The sequence below is a fragment of the Anas platyrhynchos genome, chromosome 1 (genome assembly GCF_047663525.1).
Source record: "Anas platyrhynchos isolate ZD024472 breed Pekin duck chromosome 1, IASCAAS_PekinDuck_T2T, whole genome shotgun sequence".
Lineage (NCBI taxonomy): Eukaryota > Metazoa > Chordata > Aves > Anseriformes > Anatidae > Anas > Anas platyrhynchos.
The window spans coordinates 2,950,367-2,965,679 of record NC_092587.1 but is presented as its reverse complement, the minus strand read 5'-3'; the positions used below and the strand labels follow the sequence as shown (position 1 = coordinate 2,965,679).

General features: G+C 51.0%; 1 protein-coding gene and 1 long non-coding RNA gene across 6 annotated transcripts in view; both read right to left on the bottom strand.

The window, feature by feature from the left end:
- PLXNA4 (plexin A4) overlaps window positions 1-15,313 on the bottom strand; it is a 406,242-nt gene that overhangs the window by 209,767 nt on the left and 181,162 nt on the right. The gene's annotated exons all lie outside the window — the stretch shown is intronic.
- On the bottom strand, window positions 12,671-14,808 carry LOC110354681 (uncharacterized). The gene is made up of 2 exons (XR_002406900.4): window positions 14,769-14,808; window positions 12,671-12,988 (listed from the first exon to the last, which is right to left on the bottom strand). It is a non-coding gene; the product is annotated as an uncharacterized lncRNA (long non-coding RNA).

The following is a 15,313-nucleotide window of genomic DNA, read 5'->3' as shown; positions in this document are numbered from 1 at the left end:
TAACAAGCCCTGGAGAAGTGATGGTATCAAGACCCATTCCCACTGTTCCCTGGCACACAGTCCACGAGCTCGTTCCTTCTGTCTCAACCTTTCAGCCAAGAAACTGAGCCTGAATCATCTTCTGTGTTAGAAAGGCAAAGGGAAAGGAAGAGAGGGAATGACAGAGGGTCTGGAAAGCCTAAAAAGGGCAGCATTGATATACAGATTTTTATCTTTGTCCTTTCCCTATCTACCCAGCCATATGACAACACCATATGACAAGAAAGAAACCTTATTCTGGAACGACGGGGGACATGAGGACCTGGAAAATAATGTTCCATAACCCTGGAAAGATGGGGGACATGAGGCTGAGAGGATTTAGAGGGGCTCTCTGTGACCAAAAAGGGTATGGAGGGTGCTCAGGGATGCTCAGATCCCATGAGACTGCTCAGCCTACGTGGGGCCGGGCATTGACCATTGGGCTGGGCAATGCAGAGGGGAGGGTTTGAGGTTGGTTTGTGGTCTGGATGGGTCTGGTGATGACAGCAACACACTCCACAGCCTTAATGCAGATGGAGGTTGGGGACTTAAGGCCAGCACCAAGCCTCCCACCGGCTCTGGTTGCATGGAGGAAAGGGCTCACTCGTGTTCCTCCTGGGTGCCTTGAGCTCCTCCGAGTCTCTACTGGAAAGCAGTCACTGGTGTGTCTTACCCAGGAGGTTAAGGGACAAGATGTCAATGGGATTAGGGTGAGTCGTTCCCTTTAGGACAGCCAGAAGATGGGAAGGACACACGGAAAGGACTGAAGGTCAAGAGATGTGGGTGCCTGTATGCAAGGGTTCTGCCCAGGGCAGCCCAGATGCCCCCACAGCAGGACCCGTTCCTATTTCCCATAGGGAATGCACCAAGTTCTCGCTGGCAGGAAGCAATGTTTGGGCTCTTCCTCAGCTTTTCCTCCTTTCCCCATCCCCTGTGGGTGCCCATGCCCACCAGAAGCCCCTTGATCTCATCGCCGTGCTAAACAAACCTGATGTCTTTGTCAGGTCTTTGCTTCGACCTTGATTTCTCAGCACCATCAGGGTCAGGTCTGTAGGCCACTGGGTATGCAAACAGCCAATTATCACTCCAGGTTCAATCCCTGTCCTCAGCCTTTGCCAGGTCCCATTAGAGGAGAAGGAGCTCAGAGACAGAAGAGGCAGGCTGGAGAAATCGCCGAGCTAACAAACGCCAGGCACAGCCCCCAGGGATCCGTGCTACGGGCTTGGGGCAGGTAAAAGACTCACAGAGGTTTCACGCCGGGAAAACAGTGACACTCGGAAGGGGTTTAACAGCTATCGCTGACCTAATTGGCTGCAAAATCATTATTTTTCAGGGGGTGGGGGGGGGCTCATTCCACTGTACGTGTGCGTTTGCACACACGTGCACTCGTGCCTCCCGACAACAGCACGGAGATCTCTTCCTCTAAGCTAAAGCTACGAAATAAAGGAAAAAGAAAATTCAGAAGGCGGCCAGAAAGTCTGGCAGGCATTCACCCACGCCACACAGGCCGTGCGAGCCCCGTGCCAGCAAGGAGGTGATTATCGCGGCTCGCAGCCAGGCGTCTGGCTGCTAACTCAAGCCATCCCCTACCCCCTTTTAAACTCTGCCCCTCGTGTGTTCGACCCCAGGCGTAGAGCCCGGAGGGTCCCCATCTTCCCTGCACATTCTTCTCGGGGCTGAACATCAAAAAAAAACTCAGCAGCAGTTGGAGGGTTTTATTCCCTGCTCGCAGGCATCCATTAGCAGCAGAGCAGTTGGGTTTGGGAAGATTAAAAAAAAAAAAAAAGTCAAAGAAGAGCCAAAGAGCCTATAAAGGGGAAATGAGAAGATTCTCATCAAAGCCTGCAAGTGATCGGCGGTGATGTCAGGGACGCAGATACGATCTCTGCTAGGAAATCTTCCCAGCCTGATGATTGTGGGGAGCTCAAGGCACGTCGCAGCGTTTTGCTCTGTTCCTGCTCTCCTTCCTTGGCATCAGCCACAAGTCCTAGGTGGTAGAGTTTTCTTCTGACTAAGGGATGGGTATTCCTACCCTAAAGATGTTCTTGTCAGGCTGTGGGATTAGAGCCCAGAGGGTATTTCTCCTTGAATCTTGCCGTGAACCATGAACCACGAGCACCCCAAGCCCTCACCCAACCCCATCACCACCTCGTACACCCCCAGGACCATCACCCACCACCTCTTAAATCCATACCCTGCTAACCCCAAACTACCCCACAGCCCACACACGTGTGCAGAGCTGACGGGGACCCGTTGGTTCAGGCTGCACGTTAATCCTGCTTCCTGGAAGGCTGCACTCACTGGGCTTCGTTCAGCAAAGCCGGCTGCTATTAAAACATCAGCATGATGCTTCCCGAAGGTCAGCCACCAGGGGACCCATTCTGGCAGCTGTTTGTTTGTTTGTCTGAACATTATCTAGGCCTGGCTGTTTATTTACATCCATTGAAGTATCAGACAATAAATATCCTCTCCCAGTAGCAAACAGATGCTTGCACTCGAATGTTCTGGCTAGCGCCGGCTTCAAAACGATCTCCTTAATGAGCAAACAACACTATTAATCTTTAAAGACACAGGCTCTGGCCTTCCCCGAGCTCCCACCCTGGCCATGGCTGGCCCTACAGGCATCCTGGCAAGGAGCCCATGGGTCTGGAGGATGAAAGAAGGTAAAAGATACCTCCCGTCATTTTACCGGTGCCTTTCAGTGTTATCTGGGTCCCTCCAGCTGCTGCGGGATCCACAGGAGGGCGATGCTTGAACGCAGTCTCCTGGGCAAGCTGGTGGCAGATGTCTCAATCAGACCTTAATGACAGACACAGGTTTTCAAGGTTGGGATCATATGGCTATTGAATTAAGGGGCACGATGAATCCCTTCAAAGCATGGGCATGATCTTAAAAGGACCAACGAAAAACGTTGGGGTTGGAGGATTAAGAAGGAACCGGTGCCTGCAAGCACTTAGCCCCAGTGTTGGATGACAAACCATGGTCGTGGCCAAAAAAACAAAGTTATTTAAGCTCAACAAAACAACAGAAACACCTGTCTCCCAGACCATCATGACCATGGAGTTCTTTTAGTGCGCTCTTATTTTTCTAGGCTGGATGGGGATGGCCTCTTCTTGGCGTTGGCCAAGTTGGGAAGGCTCTCCCAAATTGCACGTCTACGTATGCAAACAGCACAGGTTCATCTGTAGAACACCATTTCTGCTAAAAGCCAGCAACCACACAGCTTGTGTTTCAGCCATGGCCTGATATCATCAACTGAATCACTGTTTGGAGCACATGAACATCGCCCCATTTTGTTTTATCCAAGAGAAACACAGTCCGTACACTTTTTGTTATCTGCTCTGATGTGTAAATCCCAGCAAATTAAGCATGGACAAATAGTTGTCTTCAAAATTGTCTTCAAAAGCTCACTCCGTGGAAATGCTCACAGCACTCCTGCTACCACATCAGCTCTATTTTCCTGTCCCATTAGCCCGGACTTGTCACTGGCAGCAAAAATCAGCATCGTTTCCACCGTGCCGATTGAGTTCAGCTGCTTCCTACTCATCTAGAGCCATCACCTCCTGCCCAGAGCATCGTTCCTGGCCCTGTAGAGCCAAAATGACACCCATGCCCACACGCACACATTAACTCCTCTGGATAAGGCATTTTAAACCCATCCAAGTCCCCTGAGATGTGGTCAGGAGCAGGATCACAGGTGGGTGATGGCTGGCCAAGAAGACAGCCGTAGACACTGGTTGGCTGGTTGTCATTGCAAATAATTAAATCGTGCAGAATCAGCAAACCCCGGGCTGATGAAAAAGGGAATTCATCATTGCCAGCCCCAGTGCTCGCAGCCGGCACTGCAGCAGATCCCAAATCACACTGCGGGTTTACTTTGGACACAAAAATCACCCCGTTTCCCAAGGGAGGTGATTAGGCGGCTGCAAGGAAGATTGCAAGGGTGGTTTGCAAAGGCAAAGCCCGAGGGATCACAGAATCGGACCCCTCTGCCTCCACCTGGGTGCAAGGGAGCAAAGGCGGTGGCACCGGCTCTGAAAGGAAGAGAAATATTTTTTGGACAGGGAAAACCAGAGCTGGCAGCACTGCCTCCGTCCTGGCCGTTCCCCGAGGCCTCCCTTCTTTGTCCGCCCTGCCTCTCCTTCTCCCAGGGCTTCTGACTGAAATCACCATCATTATTTCTCAGTATTGGATTAAGGCTCAGCAAACCTCATTTCTAGGAGATCCAAGCGGCCCCGCACATCAATCCAGGCTGCTCTGAGCAGTGCCCAGCCACAGCCTTACGACTGCACGGGGGCCTCTAATACTTTATTGCTTTTCCAATATCAGTTCCTCCCCGTTTTATGAACCTAATGTCCCCCAGCGGACTCGGGGACTGCTGGCTGCCGTTCCTGGCACGGCGAGGGGGGCAAAAGCACAGCAGACAGAGCATGATCTAACGTCAGGCTGTTATGATGATAATCTATTTCTGCTCTTCCATTGATTTGGGTTCCATGAAGTAGCTGCATTGATCTGGGCGAAGACGGGGAAGGGGCTGGTGATGCGCCCCGTTCCTCCCCTTCCCCTCCGTTTTGGCATGTGTTTTCCAGTCGAATCATCCGTCCTAATTTGCCTAAAGCCTATTAGCAGGAGATCAATTTCTAATAACACGCGGTATTTCAATAACCCTGTCCATCTACCGATCCAAGAGGCTTTTAGAAACACTAATTGAAAAAAAAAAAAAAAAAAAAAAAAAAGCGGAGGGTGAGGCATCTCCTCCTTGTGCCTGACAGCCAGCAGCCCTCTCACTTCTCCCACACAGATGTTTCGAGGTGCTGCTTGTGCGAACGGTGCCAGCCCCTCCGAGCACACGTCTCAGAGCGCCTTCAGCCATATGGAGAGCAGGACCCTGGCAAACCAGGTGTTCAGCCTCAACCCTCACGCTTTCAGCGCTGCCCAGGCCCAGATGTGTGGTGACGGCAGCCACGGTCATGCAAGCCAACCTGGGGAGGAGACCAACCCTGGCATTTGGCTTCCAAGGCAGCCTAAACTTGCAACTTTTCCCCAGTTTTCACCTCTAAATCTCTGTCCCACACCATCTGCAGGCATTGTACCGTAATCCTCCCTCCACATGAGTATGTGACATGACTCCTAGATGCTTCAGGGGCACTGGGTTACAAGGGATCAAGCCTGCAGTGATCTCAGATACACTGAAATGAACCTTCTGCTTTGGTCCTACAAGCCAGGAGACCAACTCACAGCAGGCAGAGTCCTTTCTTTCATTGCCCACTGCAAGTGACTACTGTGCCATTCCACTCCATCTGCCCACCAACACGTAGAGCAAGAGATACTTCTGTCTGCAATGGATTTATGAGCTAAAATGGACGTAAAAAAAGAAAAGCCAGCCTTGCATTCTGGGCTTGGCCAGCACCTACCACAGCAGCTTGATGGTATCTGCTCCCAGTGCCATAAAAATAATACTTAGAGCTTGAAGCTGCAGGGCTTGCACCAAATTGAAATAGCTGCACTTATAGCTTCAGAGATGGACAGAGGGGGGAAAAATTCAAGGAGGTGACCGGGTCCTTTCCCTCTCTTGGCAGGGAGCACATCAGGTGTGTGCAGCTCTCACGTCCACCAGCCCATTCATTGACAGATGACATCATTTCTGAGAGCATGGTTTACATACGCTCCCCTGGCGCTCCCTGATTGATAAATTAGACACTCACGAGCCACGTGCTAATCAATGCAAATCATTAGTTTGTAACAACACCGGGCAGGCTCGGCAGAGCTCATTTTTCAAGGTAATGGCCTGCCAAGTGATTGGTGTGCAGCAGCGAGCCCTGCCAGATCTAAGGGCAGGCTCTTACCTATGGCATGGGGCTGAGGCCTCTGCTCTCCTGTCCCCGTGCTGAGGACTGGGCTGTGCTGCTTGATTCAAGAGCCAAAGCCCCAGATCTGTTCTTCCTTCCCCTTCCTTCGCATGGAGCATCACAGCTCCTGGCCCTTGCCTGAGCTCTGGTGACAGTGGCCACCTTGGTCCCAGGTATCTCGGATCTATGTATCACACTGCCAGGCACCTCAGGAGCACTTGTACTTATTTACTCCTAAAATAAAATCCATTTGAGACTGAAAAAGCATGCTTTGCCCCCTTTCAGTGGGAAATGAAGCAGGATGCTGAAAGCATCGACCCGTAGCTATGTCCTAGGAAATGTCATCCTGACCACAGTGACATCTCTGGGATCTGATGCCTGCATCAGGCATGTGTTTGGCCGAACCAATAGGACATTTGAACACTTGTAGCCACCAGATTTTGTACCCAAAGTTTTGTCTTCAGGCTCTTAAACGTGTTGCCCAGCTGAGCAGGTACTTCGGGAAAATAAAACTACATCAGGGAAAGGACCTGATACCATTGACCACAGACAAGGGAGGGCAGGAGCATGGGACAATTTTGCCTGTTCCTCAATCTGCAAGGAGCCCAAACATCCTCTGGGTCTGCTTCCTGAGCACCATGGGGTCAGCCACACTGGGAACAGAGCAGTCTCTTCATCCATGGGTTAGGATCCCAGTGGATCACCCCAAAGGCCATCCTGGTGCCACGCTGCTCGTGGGGTTTTTCTAGGATGCCACAGAGTTTTAATTCTCCAGCATGAAGGAGTTGGGATGTACACAAAGCCACTGGCCAGGGCAGGAAGGGCACAGGTCCCCAGCTACTTCAGTTTCTCCCAAATTGGTGGAATTTCATTACAGGCAACATTTTTGGGAGAGGACAGCTAGCTTTTTAACATTTACCCTGTTGCTACCACAAGTCCTGCTTCCTCTTGCAGAAAGCGTAAATAAAGGATTTCAGTCAGAGTGGATTTTGGTTGATATTAAGGGAGTAACGATTAAAAAAAAAAAGGTGAGAAAATTGAATTTCCATGTACAAGAACATTCCTTGGGTGGTGGCTCCCATGGTGCACAACCCCAAAAACCTGCTCACCTCTGGTCAGCAGGGATCAAAGTATAGATCAACACAATTCAGATAAGTAGCATGACCAGAAAGGCTCAAAACCTTACAGGCTTTGGGGTCAGAAATACCCAAAAGCAGAGCCTGTGTCCGAATGGCCAAAGATATCAACACAGTGTTGGTCTAGGGCACAAATCCCTCCACGGCACCGCTCGGAGGTTGTGGCAGAGAGTTGTACGGGACGCTCTGAGGACAGACGGACGGCAGCAGGGGCTGGCTGAGGGATACAAGTCCTTTATAAGGGTCCGTTCATGGGGCTGAGAGACCAGAGATGAGCTCATCCTGCCGTGCCAGGAACGCGGTGACCCAGAGGGCTGGGAGCCCCGCGGGGGGCTGCAGAGCAGCTCCACAAAGGGCTCTTTGACTGCGGCCAGACGGGGCGAGCTCTGAGACACCCACGGATCCTCATGACTCCATCTGCCTTGAGAGGCAGCCAGCTGCCCTTTGGCAATGGGAGGAATGCACAAACACAGGGACCCGGGCACTTTCATGGGTACATTGGCAGGAGAGCACCAAAAGCAGGCACAGAACGGCAAAATTCATCACAGCACCGTGCCACGGGGGGGGAAATATTCGAGGAGGTGGGGGCACAGAGGCACACGGTGACACCCTGCCCATCCTAAATCCATCGGCATGGATTTAGGGTGTGCTTTAGGGGGTCTTGGTCAGCAGCAAGGGGTCCCGGGGTGATGTGAAGATGTGCAATTTCCCTTTAGGGCATATCAGAGGCAGACCGAAGCTCCTGTTTTGCCGAGGATTTGGGCACTTTCACCACTTTCACCAAACCATGCAGATCAAAAATCTTATCCCGGAGATTATCTCTCTGCTCGAGTCAGGTTTTCTGGTCTTGCGGTGATGTTTGCGTCAGGCACTGGTGCTAAATTGCAAAGAAAAGGCAGAGAAATGGGCTGACAGGCTGGGAGTGAATAACTAAAAGCTGAGAAACCCAGGGGCCAGAGCTCTTTGCTCTCTCCTTTGGGACAAAGGGGACTCAGGGTGAACGGACAGAGCAGCAGTTTGGGAACAATCCCTGCCAGGGGTTGTTATCTCTGAAGCAAAGGGGAAAAGGGACCCTGAAAGAGAATCTCCCCGAGGAAATCAGCCAGCCCAGCCTCTCTGTCCGGTTCTTTTTGTTGGTTGACATCCCCGGGGCTAAGGTCGAGATAATGAGGCCCCACATATCTCTGGGCCCCAGACCCACGACCAGGTTGTGCTCTGCAAAGGTTATCGTGATTCAATTGCTGCCTGTTTCAGCTCCTGGGCTTCTCAATGCCAAGGTGACCTATTAAGAACTTAATATCAGATAAAAAACACAGCCCTTGAAGCCTTTCTAACCTTCATAATCTATGTTTATCCACAGGAGAAAAACAAAAAGGGGGGAAAAGAGAGAGAAAGAGTGAAAGCTTATCTTCCAGTACTGCCTCAGATAAGAGGGAAGCACCATCTGGGGACAAAGCTCCACGTTGTCCCTTTCTCCCTTTTCAGGAACCTGCCAGAGGAATGATCCAGCCCTGTCCTGGAGCGCCGACCCTCCACTGAAAGCTGCTCTCATGTGCCGACCCACCACCAGTTCCTCTTCTCTCATCTCTGACATCTGACCACAGGACATGTCTCAGCTCAGACTGTCCTCAGCATGGACACCTTCTTCTTCCCAAGGCTTCCTCTCATCTCCCATCAGCCAGCCCCTCGTTAGTGACCCAAAGCCATTTGCTACTCGTTTCATCTTCCAAGACCACTACAAAATTCTTGGTCCTACCAAAGCAGCACATCGCGTGGCTGGACTCACCTTCAGTCTGCAAGGTGTTCCCAGCCACTGCTTTGCTTTCCACATTTTTCATCGAGCCACCTATGGATTGGATGATTTTTAAGGGACAGCTTCCACGATTAAAGGAAATGGCAAATGGAAGCTGTTGAGATACGAAGAGGAGACCCCAAAAGATGCCACCAAACCAGCGTGCATCACTGCACAGCCCTCAGCTCAGAGGGTTACAGAGGGGAGAGAGCGATCACACAACCACGGCTCTCAGCCCATTCCCACGGACTCCTCTAGACAGGGCTGGAGAGAGGCAAAAAATCGATCGCTATTGGAAATCTTCAAATGAGAAGTATTGTGTAAGTCAAGTAATTATTACCTGCGATAGCAGCGTGTATCACCAGACCCTTAATCACGGGGATCCCTTGCTCATCAATCAGAGTGAGACAAATGCGTATTCAAAGCCCTGGATTGAATTATCTAAGAGACAAATTTTAAAATAATGTCAAAGTTGGCACATTTTTAACAAGGGTAAATGGAAACTTGCAAGGAAATGCAGCCTCTGAGGAAGGCAGGGAGCGCCTTCCTTCCAGCCAGGCACACCTCATCCTCTGCAGAGCATCAGCACAGGGATACGGGGGCAAAGCTGCCCACCCCGTGGAGGAAACGGAGCCCTCTGTGTGCACTTAAAAGGATTAGGAGGTCTGCTAGGAGCTGTCCTAAAGGAGCTGTACGGCACCAAGGGCAAGGCATAAGGCGCAATCAAGAGAGAATTAAGAGAGTCGGAGGGATTTAGCAGGCAAGTGCTGACATATTATTCCACTTGGATGGAAGCAGGGGATCCCTGGGGGAGGAGGAAGGCTGCCTGAGCCATTCAGGTTGGGGCCTGATTGCTGATTTGGGATTCAGATGCTACAGCGAGCTCTTGAGCAGGTTGGGCTGCCCCATGGAAGGAGTCAGAAGGGTTTTCGTGAGCCTAACATGACCCATGGCATTGAGCTGGTCCAAAAACCTCTCACCCAGAGGAACTGCAGATGAGATAGGAAATGTAATGAAGAAAGCCTAAGAAACCTGAGCAGAAAGGGAGCCCCAAGGGACCAGTCTCTAGGGATGCTCACAGCCAAGTGAAGCACAAGGACCACATCCCAGCAGAGAAGCCTGAGCAGAGGCAGTGAGACGTGCTCCAGGCCTCTACCAGCCCACACATCCGCAGCTCCCTTGGTGCCCCACAGCTCCGTGCTCACCTCTGAGCTGGTTAGGTGATTTGATGGACCACAAGAATTTGTCCTGGCCCAAAGAGATGTCATCTCCCAGGCCCTTTATTTACTTTTTTTAAGTATCAGTCTTGTCTGAGGCAAGACAGCTAGTTACTTTTCTTCTAATGTAACAGATTAGGATGTCTGGGCCTTACAAAGACCATCCCATATGCAGTTGCCCTATAAAGTCCTGGAGGTCTGGAGCTTGCCACGTACATATCCTGCCCCAAAACCTCTGGGTGACACAGTGCACAGAGCCTGGGTGGTGTTTTCCTTGCAGAGTAGAAACTGTGCCCCAGATATCATTACTACAGTTGGATGTTTCAATAGAATAATTTGGGAAAAAACAAAGGATGTGACCACACTGCTGTGTCTCAGGACCCCAGAGAGCCCAAGCTGGATCCTTCCTCACTACCTTGAACATGTCAAGCAAGGCAGGAGCGTGCAGAAATCTCATCTGCTCTTTCAGTGATGGGAAGGGGATGGAAGAAGAGCCGGGACATGATCCTCTCACGTCCCCATAGCCCTCGCCTACGTCCCACGGGCTTGGGGGAGTCAGCAGGAGGGTGCAACTCCTGGGAGAGGAGGGATCACTTTCCTCTGGGACCTCGAGGTAACCCGGGCAATGAAACTCTACCCGAAGCCATTCCGACAGGAGGTTGCAGCACAAGGCAAGGCAAGGTCAGGAGTTCAGCATCAATGCAGCGAGTGCCCGTCACCACACAAAAGAGCCAGGGATCAGATATACCTGCACGGCGCTGCCTGGGAGGGAGGGTATTGAGATGTATAATTACTGCTGCTTTCATCCCTGCTGCTCTTCCCCGCAGTTCACATGGCTCTGCTGGCTTTGTCCTTGCTCAGGTTGTCTCGAGCACGGTCCCAGCCAAGGCTGGAAAAGCCTCCGAGGGGCTGCATCCTTCCCTCTCCCGTCCCCAGCTCCAGCACAGGGCTCACCAGGTCCTTACACCTTCCTCTAGAGCATCTCCCTGGCACAGATAGTGGCTCGGTAATATGAGGGATGTAAAAGCACAGTTGTTGAAAAATCATAATTCTTTGTTAAAACGATGGCTCGGATTCAGCAAAATCACTCCAAAGAGCAACCAGTTACTTCCATGATCAGTTCCAGCTTTGTGCTGGAGTAATTCAACGAGGTTACCCCAGATTTACCCCAGAAGTAGCAGCGGGGACTCCGGAGGAGCTAATGCAGACTGGAGACTGCAAGAAAAGAAACAGGACCTCCAACCTCCAAAGAAGGAGCAACTGCTTTCCCTTGAAGTCTTGCCAGGGCGTGTTAGTGCTCTATTTTCATATCCCCAAAGTTCAAGGGGTTACTTAGTGAAATTCTAAGTTGGGGAGGTTTTAATATGCAAAACCCCGTGCATTTCAAGGCACACAATGATCTTCGTCCAAACAACAGCTTGAAACACCAGAAAAAATGAGGATTTGCTTGGAAACAGATCCCTGACCGGAATTACCATTTGCTCACCCTTTCCTGAAGCCTGGTCTCCTTTTGGGGGAAAACCTTCTTTATTTCCAAGGGTTTGTTGAGGTGAGCTTGGATTAATTTTACAAAACTGAAACAAAATGTGGCAAACTCGGGTTTGGAGATCTTCACCTTCCCTTGAGGGTACTTCACAGTGTCCCGATGCTCTTGTCACAATGGTCACAATCACAATGACCATATCACAGATGATCCTTGGGACACCACATTCATGAGTGCATGAAGCTCATTTGTTTTTCTCTCTCTCCAGATCTCTCTCATAGGACAGAAATGGAAAAAAAAAAATGAAAAAAAAAAGATAAAAAAGGGCATTTCAATATCTGCCTAACAAGTCCTTACCAAGCTACACGCAAAGTTTCCTTGGTCCATGGGATGAGCCTGCACATCCAGTTCGAAAGAAGGGGAGCGAAGAAACTGGGGACGGGCTGCCAATTATTTTTAGTCACTTCCAGCCCAAAATACTCCTTTCTGGCCGAAGCTTCTCGGCGTGTGCAGCAGATGGCGCAGCTGCAGTGGCTGTCCCGCTGCCACCCACTGTCCCCAAAGCCACCCCCTGTCCCCACAGCAGCCCCAGGGCCACGGGGCAGGACATCCCACAGAAACTAGCATCCCTCATGAACTGGTGGTTAAATCCTGCTCTTTTTTTTTTTATTATTATTATCTGGGTCCTGCACCGTGCACTGTATTTTAGCACTCTGAATGAATTTTACGCCGACGAAAGCGGGCCACCAGCTGTCCCAAAGAGGGGGCGACACCTCCACAAAGGATGCAGAAGGCACAGCTCCGTCACGCGGAGATGGATGTGCCATAAAACCCCACGTCGGGGCCTCGGGGGACATCGGCATCATTGATAGCCCTGAACTCAGCCTGAGCCCCCCCCGGCTCTCCTTGGGACGTTCAGAACAGATCAAGACAAAGGCCGGGAGACAAAATGGGCCACGGGGAGCAATCCTGCCTCGGTGCAGGTGCCTCATTTCCATACCAGGAGGCAAAAGCCAAATTTCCCATCACGGGGCTCGCCTCCACAAGCCCTGTTGGTCCGGGTGATGGAGACCAGAGCCCGAGCAGCTGCCCCGGGAGCACCCTTCGGGCTCTCCGCATTCATCGGAGCAGACTGGCTCCTCTCATCACGGCCCTAATGGTTCCCACTAGGCTACTATTTCTGTCCAGGACTGACAGAGGAAGGCAGTGTGAAGCCTTTATTTTTGGGACTCCAGGCTATCTTTGAAGGCTTTGTGGTTTAAAGGGACGCTCTCGCTCTCCCTATGACAATCGACTGCTTCTTCTCTCATCTTCAAAGGCCGACGAGAAAACTTATTACCCTGCCAATTTTGTCCTGGGCCAACAGCTCCCTCCCAGCCCTTTGTGCATGTCGGAGCGGAGCAGGGATGAACGTGCCTCTCCTTCTTTTTTTTTTTTATTATTATTTTTGCTCCACTTTTGTCAGGCTCTCTTGGAGGAGGAATAGACGAGCGCTAAGAAAAGGGAGAAACTTGTGTTTGTACACAGATCTCTTGGCAGTCGGGGAAGAAAATACAGAGGGGAAAATATTATTCCGTGCCGAAGCAGCTTGGCACGGGTGGCAGTCAAACGACGAGAGGAGGGACACCGAGGGGGGGGGAAGAGAGACTTAAAGGAGTTATTTTGGTGGCCGTGGCCTACATCTCTGCCCTACATCGCCTTTCCCTTTCCGTCCCCCAGCCTCGGAGCCCTTCAAAGCTGCTCACCCTCACCCCATGGCCCTGGGAGCAGAGTGGAGACAGCCACAAGCAGGCTGCCAGCCAGCCAGCTGCCACCTTTGTCCCTTGCGGTAGCACTAAAAACACAGCTGGGAAGAGTCTGGGGAATCTGTTTCTCCCTTTATTTATTTATTTATTTTTTTTTTACCCCTGAGAACAGTCGCTTTTTTTTTTTTGCTTTTTTTTTTTTTTTTTTTCCTGGAAGCACGTTCAAACACAAGTTCGCCCAACCCTTGAATGAAAGTCTCTGCATTTCTTCCCGACAGCCACAGGGTGTCAGCAGCTAGAAGGAATGGTCCCCATAGGAATCCCAGCTCCCCAAAATGTCCCAGCACAGCACCAGCCCTGGGGGGACAACGCTATGGGGTGGGTCTCACCCTGTCCTATCCCACGAGCCCAGTTTTTGCCCCAAACCCCAACACATTGCAACAGGGCATTGGGTTTTTAGCGTCAATTCTTCCCCAAAATGATCCGAAATGATCTGTGAGCTGGTGGCATGTCCTGGCACAGTGGGACTTGGAGGGGCAGCGGGGTGTCTGGGAGAGGAAAAGTTCCCAGAGGTGACAGGAGTGACAGAATAGGACTAAATTTCCAAATTCCTGTGTTTCTGAAGGGCTGAAGTCAACTTCTAGGAAATATTGGCAAGGGATCAGTGGGATCATGGGCAGACAATTCAGACCCCAAACCACCACCTTTATGGCCTCATTAGGGCATTAGTTGGGTGTTTCTGACCAGAAAAAGAGACCTTTGCTCTGTTCCACCCATGAACTAAAAACTTCCCTGTGTCTTTCCAGCTTCACCCAGGGAGGGGAACAGCAGTAAAAAGCCCCGAGTCCATGTGCCCAACCAGCCATAATCACAGAATCCCAAAATCCCAGACTGGTTTGGGCTGGAAGGGACCTCAAAACCCTTTTTTACTTTAAAACCCCCCTCCCCCTTGTCCTATCACCATCTGCCTGTGTGAAAAGTCTCTCCTCATCTTTCCTTTAAGCCCCTTGTAAGTACTGAAGGCTGCAAAAAGGTCTCCCCAGAGCCTTCTCTTCTCCAGGATGAACACCCCTGGCTCTCTCAGCCTTTCTTCACCAGGAGGAGAAGCCCTATGCAAGTCCCATGAGTGCCTTTGGCTACAGCTCATCCCATTTTGTGCCTCAATAGTCCCATCTGTAAAAGGAGAAGAATGAAATCTCCTTTCTTTGAAAAGTCCAAGCAGCATGGGGAAGGAGCTGAGGATGGAGTGATGCAGAAGCTGTGCAGCCCTGGTGTTTCTCTCTAATAGCCTCATCTATTCTCCAAACCATGACACAAGGTGTCACTTCTGGACCCAAAAAAAGATATTTAGGGATGTAAAGGCTGGGGATAGGCAACCTAAGCCAACCTGCAAGCAAATAGATGAGGACTGAGCAGCTCCTCTCTGCCTGGCTCCAGAGATGCCTTCCTGTCACCAGCAACCCGTGTGCCTTCCAGGCAAAGAATTCATCTTGTTCAACATGGTCTTCCTGAGAATTAGACATCTCACCTAATGAGTCAGGCAGGCTTTCCCTCCAGTCAATGGGAAGAGACAGGTTTCACCACAGGGCTGCTGGTGCCATCCTAAATAGGTGTCTCGGGCAGACGGAGTGAATTGCTTTCAGGTGATGCCAGTCTCTCTCCATTATCTACAAACGGCGACTCATTTCGGTTCAGCGCTGATGACTGACACCAGGTGAGACAAATTTCAGCCTGAGTGGCTGTCTGGCATCTCCCACAGATGGGCCCTTCACCCTTTCCTTGCTGCCCACAGGGGAAAAGGCGTGTAGATGGTTTATTACAGGAATGCTTCATTTTGAGGGCAGAGTTTGTTTGCTGAACGTGTCGTACTAAAAGAGCTGGGTTGGAGAGACCTTGATCTCTGTCTTTCTTGGGATCCTATGCTAGCACACACTTCTGAACCAACCCATGCAGAGATGGAAGAGCTGCAGACCTAGAGCTGTTGGTTCTTTGGGTGAGCAGAAAACAACCCACTGGGCATCTTGCAGGTATAAGGACTACCATGGGTTGCGATTTCTGCAGTACTGGCAATAG